We start from the raw sequence: 10508 nt of genomic DNA on the forward strand, positions 1-10508 counted from the left end.
CTTACTCGTACAGAAGATGATTCTAACTTTGTTTTAGATCACATAACTGTATAGCAGCTGGCTCCACGAATATAGGAGAAGTTATGCTATGAGGAAGCATAAAATGAGTAAGAAAAGAACTGTGTTGAACACATAGGCGGGTTATTGACCAGCGGTGTCGCAAACATTTCTGGTACCACGTCGGTTCTGCAATACAAATGACGTAATGCAATACTGCCACCACTTGATCGTTAACCGTTCTTCGCTCACGTATACGTGTACTAATAAACAGCGATTTGTAAAATTAATTTCATTTATCAATAAGAAACAACTAGATATATAGATAACCTAATCAATATTCATCGATTTTGAAACATAGTTAAATTTATATTTATAGATATCATCACAATTTTAGGTCTTTAAAAACTTGAAAATCAATTTCGTGTTCCCGTTAATATATTCAAAGAATTCATAATGTTTCAAATAGCAACGAACCGTATTTATAAATTACTTGGTAATATGTATTGTGGTTATAAAATTACAACAAAGATATCACGGGTATAATATTTCACGGATACAATATGGTTAGGCTCTATTTTCCGGTCTACGCGATATCTAAGTAAACCCTTATTATGTCACTTGTGGTTAATGTAACGTTACTGACAATTGTAGTAACGTTTGCGCTTATATAAGAAGCCTGCTATAAGTATATTATAATATTCTACTTTGTTATATGATGGATACCATAGAATTAACTGAAAATATGATTTTAATAGGTATATGGTTTGGCTATATGCATCGGATTGAAAATGTAATGCTTTTTCTTTTTAGAAATAGTAACTTTGTTCGTGGATAATAATCGTACTAGATTACTATAGCGCTCTAGCAATCTCATTTTTGTAAAGTAGCAAGCTATGCTAAGATGCGTTTACATATAACTATTTTTTCTTAAACAGGCGCTAGTAAAAATTTAACTTATTTAATATAATGCAAAAAATAGTTATTATTTATTTAACTGAAGTTTCAGTGATATGAACATTATTAATAAATCTTTCAGTTACTAAATCTTCTTTTGTTAATCATGGTTGACATTCATTTTTGATCCTACAGCCTTCACAACTTTGGCACTATTTTTAAACAAAAATTGGTCTTAAACACACTGTAATGTAAATAGGAACAATCTACATACGCTGTAATTTTACACTCATGTAAACACATCATTACCTTGTTATTACTAACCAAATGAGGTAAGTTTGTAATTTTGGTATTAACTTTGTCCTGCGAATATAGAATAAACCTCAGATATATTTGTTTTCTTGGTAGAAGCTACCACTTTCACTAAGACAATATAATATAAAACTATAAAACGTATTTTTATAAATTTAAATACATGATACGACGAAAAGATTAAATCGGTAAATACCCATAAAGAAACACTCAGGATTATTATATAAATAAAATGTAAGATATTTAAACATTGTGTGGCATTTAACAAAATGAATTGAACGAGATAAATAAATGATATGAACTAGTGCAATTCTGGGAAACATGTAAATAAGAAACTTGTTTAATTCTAGAATGTACTTGGGGTTTATAAAACAACTTTACGGTGATCAAATTGGCTCACGTTATTAAATGTTACCTACATTTAACCAACAGCGCGTAATAACTAATTATCGTAGTGACAGGTTAAGTCACCTTGAAAATTAAGCCTGTTGTTTTTGAACGCACTTCTATAGAATATAACCATTTTAATTATTAATAATGATCATTTCTGTACTTTAAGATAATTCCAGAAGAGCCCAATTCGTTAAAAAATTGATTATATGAATCATATTGAACATTCCTATAATTGCATCATTCAACTTTCAATACGCGATTTTCTAAACGCACCCGATAACACGAAAACAGCCAACACCAAACTCAATTACACGTAAAAGTAAAGCGTAATATATCCCTAACGCGGTAATTAGAGAAAATTATGTTTTTTAAATTTATTGCAAGATAATTCAAAGAAGCTGGAATTTATTTCAAAAAATTACGCAATAGTTACCACTAGAGACTACACTGTTAGATGCGAACAAAAAAAAATTGAAACGGAAAAAAATATTTAATCATTTTTTCTTTATTTAAATTAATTGGCATTTCAAATTATTAGTTATTACATAAAATATGACGAATAAACTTACGCAATGGTTATGAAAACAAAGTGCTCCCATTGTTACGTTGAAAAATCAAACAAAAATGCTTTGGTTAATATCCTGAAGTGTTTAACTTAGGATTGATGTTGTACGTCATACTTTGTACAATGTTTGTCTGCTACCTTTATACATATCTTTATACATAATCAATATTAAAATATTTTTATAGAAAATCGGTTGAGAAACGCTGCATAATTATTCTAAGCTTTAATATCGTCTGCATAGGTCCACAACCTGAATCTCAGATGCAACTGGTTTACTTTGTAAAAGTTTATGTGAAACCGAACGTTACGGCTAGCTCTATAATCCACACTGCCCACGCCACGGCCAAAAATGGCGTTTTGAGATTAAGCAATAAATACTATGAATATTATTGATAAGAGAAAAAAAATACGTTTTATATTTAAACTCAGTTTATATAAAATAGTACTATTAGAGAGTAACGATCAACTATGTTTGTTGCTCATAATTATATCTGACATTGTACGGGGTACAGTATCGCATGCCAATCGCATCACAGATCAACCACGCACTAAAGCAACCGTGAAATTAGACGAAACAATCTCTAAAAACTCGCCGCAAACAGAATTTGCAAATTTATAAATAAATGAAAAAATGTACTCTTCTTTGTTTTAAAATCTAAACATATCGCTGATTTTAAAATCAAGAAATTTCAAAAACTGTTTGTCATGAAGCATGTGCCTTTTTCTATTGCGTTCTCCTAGAAGTAATTGATTAGTATATAAAGCATTTTGTTTTATAACGGATGGGATGGTTAATAATAAATAATACCTGCGCTGTCTGAATGAAAAGATGAACTATACATGCTTGTGTGCAAGCAGAAATTTAAAAAAATTCGTTAATTCTGTCAATAAACCTTTTTGCTTAGCTATAACTTTAAAAAAAATACGCATTAGTTTATCTGATCACTAATGATACATAGATAGCATAAGATGTGTATTTCAATTAATTTAAACTATTATGATGACTATCCAGTGTACTATTTAATCTCAAAAAGACCACAGGATGATCGTTTGAATTTGTTTTTTCCAATTTTCATTACAAGATTCAGTCTGACAACAATTTAAGACTTATATTATCAATTACAATGGATAGCTAATAACATAGCAGAAATAAAAATATATTTGTAATATTATCAAGAAAACAACTAGTGTCACTCAGTATAAGACCGCTTTCAGATTAAACAGTGAACCTGGAAACAGTCGAAATTGTGACAATAATACTAAATAGCCGAGAGGATCGAATTGTGAATTGTTAAGCTTCGTTAGGTTCTTTCTAATAAATGTTATTTATAGCCGATAAGATCGAAATTTGCGGCTTAGTAAAAAAGTGAAAAGATAAAACGAGCTAAGGATGACGTAACATTTTCTTTTTTTAAAAATCAAAATATTTTTCTCTATTGTTTAATACGTTTCGAGTCGCTGCTGCTAACGTTACAGCAGATCATTGACAAACATCACTATTCTCTGGGTTATAATATTCTTAAGACAATTAATATAGTATAATATGTCGCCTAAGTATCTGACATGAGAAGGGCTTCAAATACGAATTATGATGAAACAGCGACGTAATCTATAGAACGCTTTATGATTTCTCAACCCTTCATATGACGCTTTAGGATGAGCCCGATGACGGACAGATCTTTTATGTTATTGATCCACCATTCCAACAATAGTACAAATATATGAAAAAACATCGACGCTTTAGTTTTTGCGTAAGCTAATAGACCATGACTTATTTTTGCAATCACAGTTTACGACACAATGCATAATAGGATATTATAAATACCGTTTACTTTCATAGATCTTTTAGCGATATTTATATTTTACTGTTTGTTTGTACTGTCAAAAGATATTGGTCCGTCGCATTCAAATATAAAAAAGACATCTTTTTATAGATTATGTACTTTATTTTACGGTTAAATATGACACAGCTGTTAAATTGATAAATGTTTTGCAGGGCGTGAACTTCCAAACCCGCGAAGTTTATAACAAATTGTTAATTGCGCAGTTTTAATAGTTACATAATTTTTTAAAAATTTTCGAGTTTCAATCAATCTTGAGAAACTTCTAGAAAATGTTAGGAAAGTTAGAATAATATGAATGAAATAGGTAAATAGCTTCTCTAATCATAGTGTAACTAAGGGCAATAGGTATTCATTTTAGTATGTAGTAATATTTTAAAGAATTATGTAAAAAAAAACGCGGGTAATTTCTGTTAATAATGTAAGTGACCGAAAGGCGTTATCCTTCGGAGTTGAAAATCACAGAGCAGGCAGTAAAATAAAGGTATGCTTATGTTTCGTAACAACTTCCTTCTACTTTTTACTTCCGCCTTGTTTGTAGTGGAGGTTTGAGGTAATTGTCTTTTGTATTTAGCTGTTACAACTGTTGCCGTTTCAGACCATTTCATTCCATTCAGATACTCATAAGCGATAATAATTAATTAGGAATGAAAAAATTTATTGATACTATTTATGTCAACTAAAATGTTTTTTTTAGACCAGCTATTTAATTCAGAAATTTATTGCAATGAATGTATATGATCCCAACAAAAATGTTACTTGCTTCATGGAATCAGTAATAAAAATAAGTATTTAAGTCCGAGTGTCTCGACGTAAGTCAATCCGTCCAAGATTATCTATGTTTGTCACTAGTACGATCATTAAGAAAGAATCCAATCATAAATTGTACCTTTATGAGTTTAATCGTCACTAAATTGATATTCGAGTTTAGTAAGCAGTAAAAATAATGAAAGGGTGTTTATTTCCTTTATAGTAAAAAAAATATATAATTCGTACTTATATATAAAAATATAACGTTATATGGAGGTTAAGTGCGGCTACTTTTAACAGTCGCTACTCTCTACAATCAGCCTTGAACGGTTCATTCAGCTTGTTTTCGAAACAAAATTCAGAACAAACTGGTGTGCGTCTTAATTGTGAACGATCTACCGTCAGCAATTATACAAAATTACGTGACATGAGCACTGATGGGATTGTATTGTTCTATGATGGCGACACCGTGATCATTATTGCAATGTTTATGGTTAGCTGACATTAACAGTGGACAACGAAAGTGGGTTTGCTACTGGCTAATGCTTCACCAATCATGTTCAATGTTAGGTTTGTTTTTTGAATGTTAGAGTTTAAAAGTTTTAATGACAGTTAATTTAAGTAGTAGTTTAAACCTATGGGGAAGGCCTATGTTCATCAGTGGATTTTCTGTGGCTGATATGATGATGATTAATTACAGTTTTTAAAAAATGAGAACATGTTTTAATGATGAACGTGATTTAATGCACTTTTCATATTTTAAACTAAAGTATTTTTTACGTTACTTACGTAACAGCTTATGTTTAATTATTAAACCAAATTTATTTATGTGTTGCTATATATATCATACTTTTTAAACAGTTTGTAATCTTTATTGGAAATCTATACGCTTTTAGTACAACATTCCGGATAATGTTCAGAAAGCGCCTATTCCTTGATTTAAAAATATTATATTTATTAATAATGATTGTGTGCTAAGGATTATTACACTGTAAATGTTATATAATGATACTTTGGGAAGGTGTGTTGTCTTGGCTATTTAAATGCTAATAAAATACGTAGAGAGGCTAACCTACTTAGCTTCTTTTGCCTGTTTTTTCAGGTCTAAGGCATATCTCATACGAACATATGGTGAATTCGTCTAGACGTCAAAAAATATGTTATCCATCATACACATACTAAAGAATTTTGTAACTTGAATTTGCACAAATTTTAAATAATTTAAACACACTCACTTTCTTTTTCTATCACTTAGATTAACGTTATATTGACTTGTTTTTTAGAACAATTGTTTTTACTCTTATAATTTTTAGACTTTACTGTGACGAAAATGTGTGTTTTTATCAACCAAAATTAGACGAGAATGGATCACCTTCGTCGCTTTAGTATATCAATTAATATTACTGGCAACTGTAAATAAATGATGATTTAATATTTGTATATTTAAATATTTCTAGTATAAACTTCCTAACGCAAAGACTAACAATCAATGCGACATAAAGTAAGTGATTAAAAAAAATACGCTGTCAAAATCATTCGGGCGTTAGACACGTTGTTACTATTTTATTGAAACAATAACGAAGTGAAATATTCATGTAAGGTCTGTATAAACACAGGTTTCAAATAGTTTTACAGTATTGTATAGACATAATAAAAGATATTTTATCATTGATGTACAAACTTTTGATCGTGATAACAAAATGTAGAATACATAATTAGCTTTTTTGCATTAAAAAGTCATCAGACATTCCATAAAGGTTAATACACATTTTATATTCACTCTAATTTGAAACATGTTAACAAATTGGTAACAATTCTTTTTACCTTTTGCTCATTGTGTACCGTCATTACATTAGGTGAGGCAAGCTATTTTAACTAATGTAAGTTGCAACATTGTGTTACGTATACTGCTTGTGAATTTATAGGCAAGATAAGCTTTCTTCGCCGACATTATTTCTTATCTATTATTAATCAAACCAAAATGTATTCAAATAATAAAAAAATCAATCCAAAATTAGAATTAACGGAAATGCTACCAAATCATAAATTTTGATGTTCTTTTTATTGGTCACGAGCTATCTCTAGAAGAGAGGGAACGGGCCATAATACACTATGTGAAATTGGATGGTATTGGTGGATGTGTCACCCATACTTTGGATTGCGGTCTACTATGTACCAGATTTTTTTACAACGATTTATAAGCTGTTTAGTATATCGTCTCAGTTCACATATATAGATACGAAATATTTAAATTAGATTTCGTTAAACATATTTATTAATATATTTATTATTTTAAAATAAATATGTATTACTTTTTATATATCATACTACTATTTCTATTAGAAAACAAACATATGTGATTTTTCATTCAACTTTAACATTCTTTAATATATGATGATTATAAAACGCAATTTTGGAGTTATTATATTTCAATTTAATTTTCTGTGTACATTGTGAAATATTCCCTGATTAAAATCGTATATAAAAAATCTTTATTGAAACTAATTACTAAATGGGGAGGTGAACTAAAAATATTTTAAGCTTTTTTTTTAATTTAATTAATCATAGGATAAGGTAGTCCTGATAAGCCAAAATTGAATTAAAAATCTTTACATAAATTTTTCAGATATCTTCCACACTTTTCACTGAGATACAAATGTTTGTTAAATCATAGTTATTTGCATTTCGATTATAATGCAATAGATGTTACATAGTAGTGATTGGAATATTTTACATAACATTTTGATATTCATGGAAGCTACTTTCGAATGATAGTCATATTAACTATAATATTTCAGAAACGCAGCAAATAAACAGTTGATAAGATTAACATAAATGCATATTTTTGCGTGGTTCATTTTAAATCGCATTAGTGTTAAAACGTGTTTAAAATAATTTGGCAGAAAATGTAATGGTAGCCTAAATATGAAAATAATTAATTGTTTTGTATGAATATGTAATATTTACGTAATTTTGTTATTCATTTGTAATCACACTGTGACTGATCTTTCAACAATGTTAATCGACTTGATTTTATTACGTGTCAATATTAGTTTTAAAATTTGCCAAAGATAAATATTTACAAGCGTTCATAATGCTTACTTAAAGTAGAGTGTTATGTTAATATTTATCTCACCAAATAAGTGTAACGTATTATTTGTTGCTTATTTTAGTGTAAATCAACTGATGTTCAGTGATTTTTGCGTCTTAGGCATGTAAACTGATATTCGGAAAATGTCAAATTATTGAGTTAAAGTAAATATATTGAATAGTCGTTTTACGACGCCCACTGCAAGACGTAGGCCTCTCCCAAAAATACCTAAGAGAGGATGTACCATAATCGCCAGGCGAGTTGGAGATCGCACTGTGGTATTATGGTTCACAGAGGATGTTGCCGCCTATTATCTGGAACCTTGCCTGTAAGCAGTGGCAAGCCTATATAATTAATGCACAAAGTGTGAATTATATAAGATTTTATCCCGTGAATCGAACTTGTAACCCACGATCGCAGTTTTCCACCGCTCGACTACCACTGCATAATATTTAATACTAACAGCAAATTATTGACCAGTATACGAAGAACAGATGAGTTCTTCGAGTGACCTTGTTAAAGTCGTTAGAATATACTCCAGTTGCATTTTTCTATCGCAATTACGTACCGCCTACTTGTCCGTAAGTCCGCTATTACAAAATATGTTAACTCATTTTGTTATTGATTCTTTCTACGTAGGAGCACAGAAAATCTGGAGAGGATTGCAGTTGTCGGCAATGTAGACAGTCAGGAGCAGGGTCATCTATCTCGCTGGACTGGCGCAGTAAAAGCTTGCAACACCATCGTGGACAGCTTCATAAAAGTTTTAGAAAACAGAAAAGCCTCGAGTAAAACAGTAACGGAGACTTTCATTTCTAACCAAGACTCTTTGTCATGAAGAAACTATTACGATGAAGAAAAAAAAAATAAAATTGTTTAAAGGTTTCGGTGAAAGAAGACAGTAATTTAATATGTTGTAATAATTTGTTCTATAATAATAAAATGCTTACAATACGAACTTAAGAATACATGAATACGTAGCTTGACCCTAATAGATTTTAGGCGTCAACAGATAATAACGTCTACAAAAGGCGATACGATTGGTACCTGACGCGGCGTAACAGGCTGCTCTATCTACGGGGACCATTGTGTACCACAGAACATCAATTTACGACCGGGTCTTTGATAGTACCTTCATGCCCATCCCTAAAATTTACCTGCTCCGATCCTGAGAAATCATTGTTTACCGTTTTTCGTTAGCGTTTGTCATTTTTTTAATTCTTTTTTTTTGGAACACATTTCTCTGGAACAGTCATTGTAAATGAATTTCGTTAATGTAAATAAAAAGCAATAAATTACGGTGAATATGTTTTTAATATAATTATTAATTAATTCTAGAGAAAGCATTAGTAACAATTAACTAATAAACTAAATTGTACATTTATTTTAACGACCTCAAATGTAATTTTTAACGAAATCGATTTTTTGTGCTCGATTTAGGCCGAGTGGCTCACCTTGTGCTTTATATTTCTCGATTTTAAAATGTCGTGTCAGAAAACGTATCATTTATATAACTTCTCACACTTATTAATTCGCGCCTACTTTCATTGTGACGCCCTAATAAACAACAGGATGAAATTCTAAGACGACACGGTGTATACATATGCACGATACGCCTACTTTATAAATTATTTTCTTGTTGATAAAAAAAAATAACGGAAATAAAGTTGGTAAGCGTTATATTTGCGATAACAAAAGTGTGAAAAATTTCACGGCAACAAATGTAGTTTGTAAACTATTACTTGGTTCGAACTCGTTTAGGCAATAATACTTTTAAGAAAAAAATAATAATAATTGTGATACATTGTTATCTTCGAGTTGTTACGTTATTAATGTAACGCAAGACTTATTATTTTCATATACATTTATATAACAAGGCAATGCAATCGAACAAGAATATAAACATCGCTGTGAAAGTGTGTTTACGGCGAAAATGTCGATGCGTGTTGTAATTATCAACCGTGCCCGATCAATAAAACCGCATCGATAAATTCGCTAATAAAACTAAATAAATCGAATATTACCTCGAGGTGTTAAAGGGTTGCACTAGAGACGAAACAAATCCTTCACTAAATACTTTTTTCACACTGGTTTATTGCACTGCGGTTCACAGAAAAAACAACGTTTTCACCTCACTGAAATCGGAGACATAGTTCAAAATCGTAAAGTTTGTGCTCGGTAAGAAGTCTGCGCAGGCGCTGGTGCGGCGAGCAGCATTCGCGGTAGAATGCGTTCCGTTCGACACTGGGGCCAGTACTCGCCCCACTCCGCTCGCACCGACTGCTGTTGAAACACTCACAGATAAGGACCACCACTTGTCACACCCGTATCCCGCTACGACCGCCTAATCCTTTCTTCATCGGCATATGATTCCACGAACTTGTCACGCTTTTAGATTTTTGACTTTATAGGATTTTACTCATTTATGTCAAATCATGATGGATAACACTACCTGGGACAGACACACGCAGACAATTCTAAGAAACTTCATATTAAAACTATTTTTTTCTCTATTATAAGATATAAATAATAAATAGATTGGTTGGATCTTTTTTTTTTATTACATTCTAAAAAATTATGTAGACATATTTGTTTATGTTATGTATATAACAGATTTGCTCCGATATCTCTAGAACCATAAGGCCTAAGATCTAGATATTTA

General features: G+C 30.7%; 1 protein-coding gene across 1 annotated transcript in view; it reads right to left on the reverse strand.

Moving 5' to 3' along the window:
* The window catches only part of Ptr (Patched-related), a 35138-nt gene extending 25013 nt beyond the window's left edge, over positions 1–10125 (reverse strand). Inside the window, exon 1 of the mRNA XM_068773959.1 lies at positions 9871–10125. The gene's annotated coding sequence lies outside the window, so the exon portion shown is untranslated. The remainder of the gene's footprint in view (positions 1–9870) is intronic.
* Positions 10126–10508: the final 383 nt, after the last annotated feature.

This window comes from Battus philenor, unplaced genomic scaffold (genome assembly GCF_028537555.1).
Source record: "Battus philenor isolate CCGP_79_NKW_IND1 unplaced genomic scaffold, ilBatPhil1.0.hap1 SCAF_6, whole genome shotgun sequence".
Lineage (NCBI taxonomy): Eukaryota > Metazoa > Arthropoda > Insecta > Lepidoptera > Papilionidae > Battus > Battus philenor.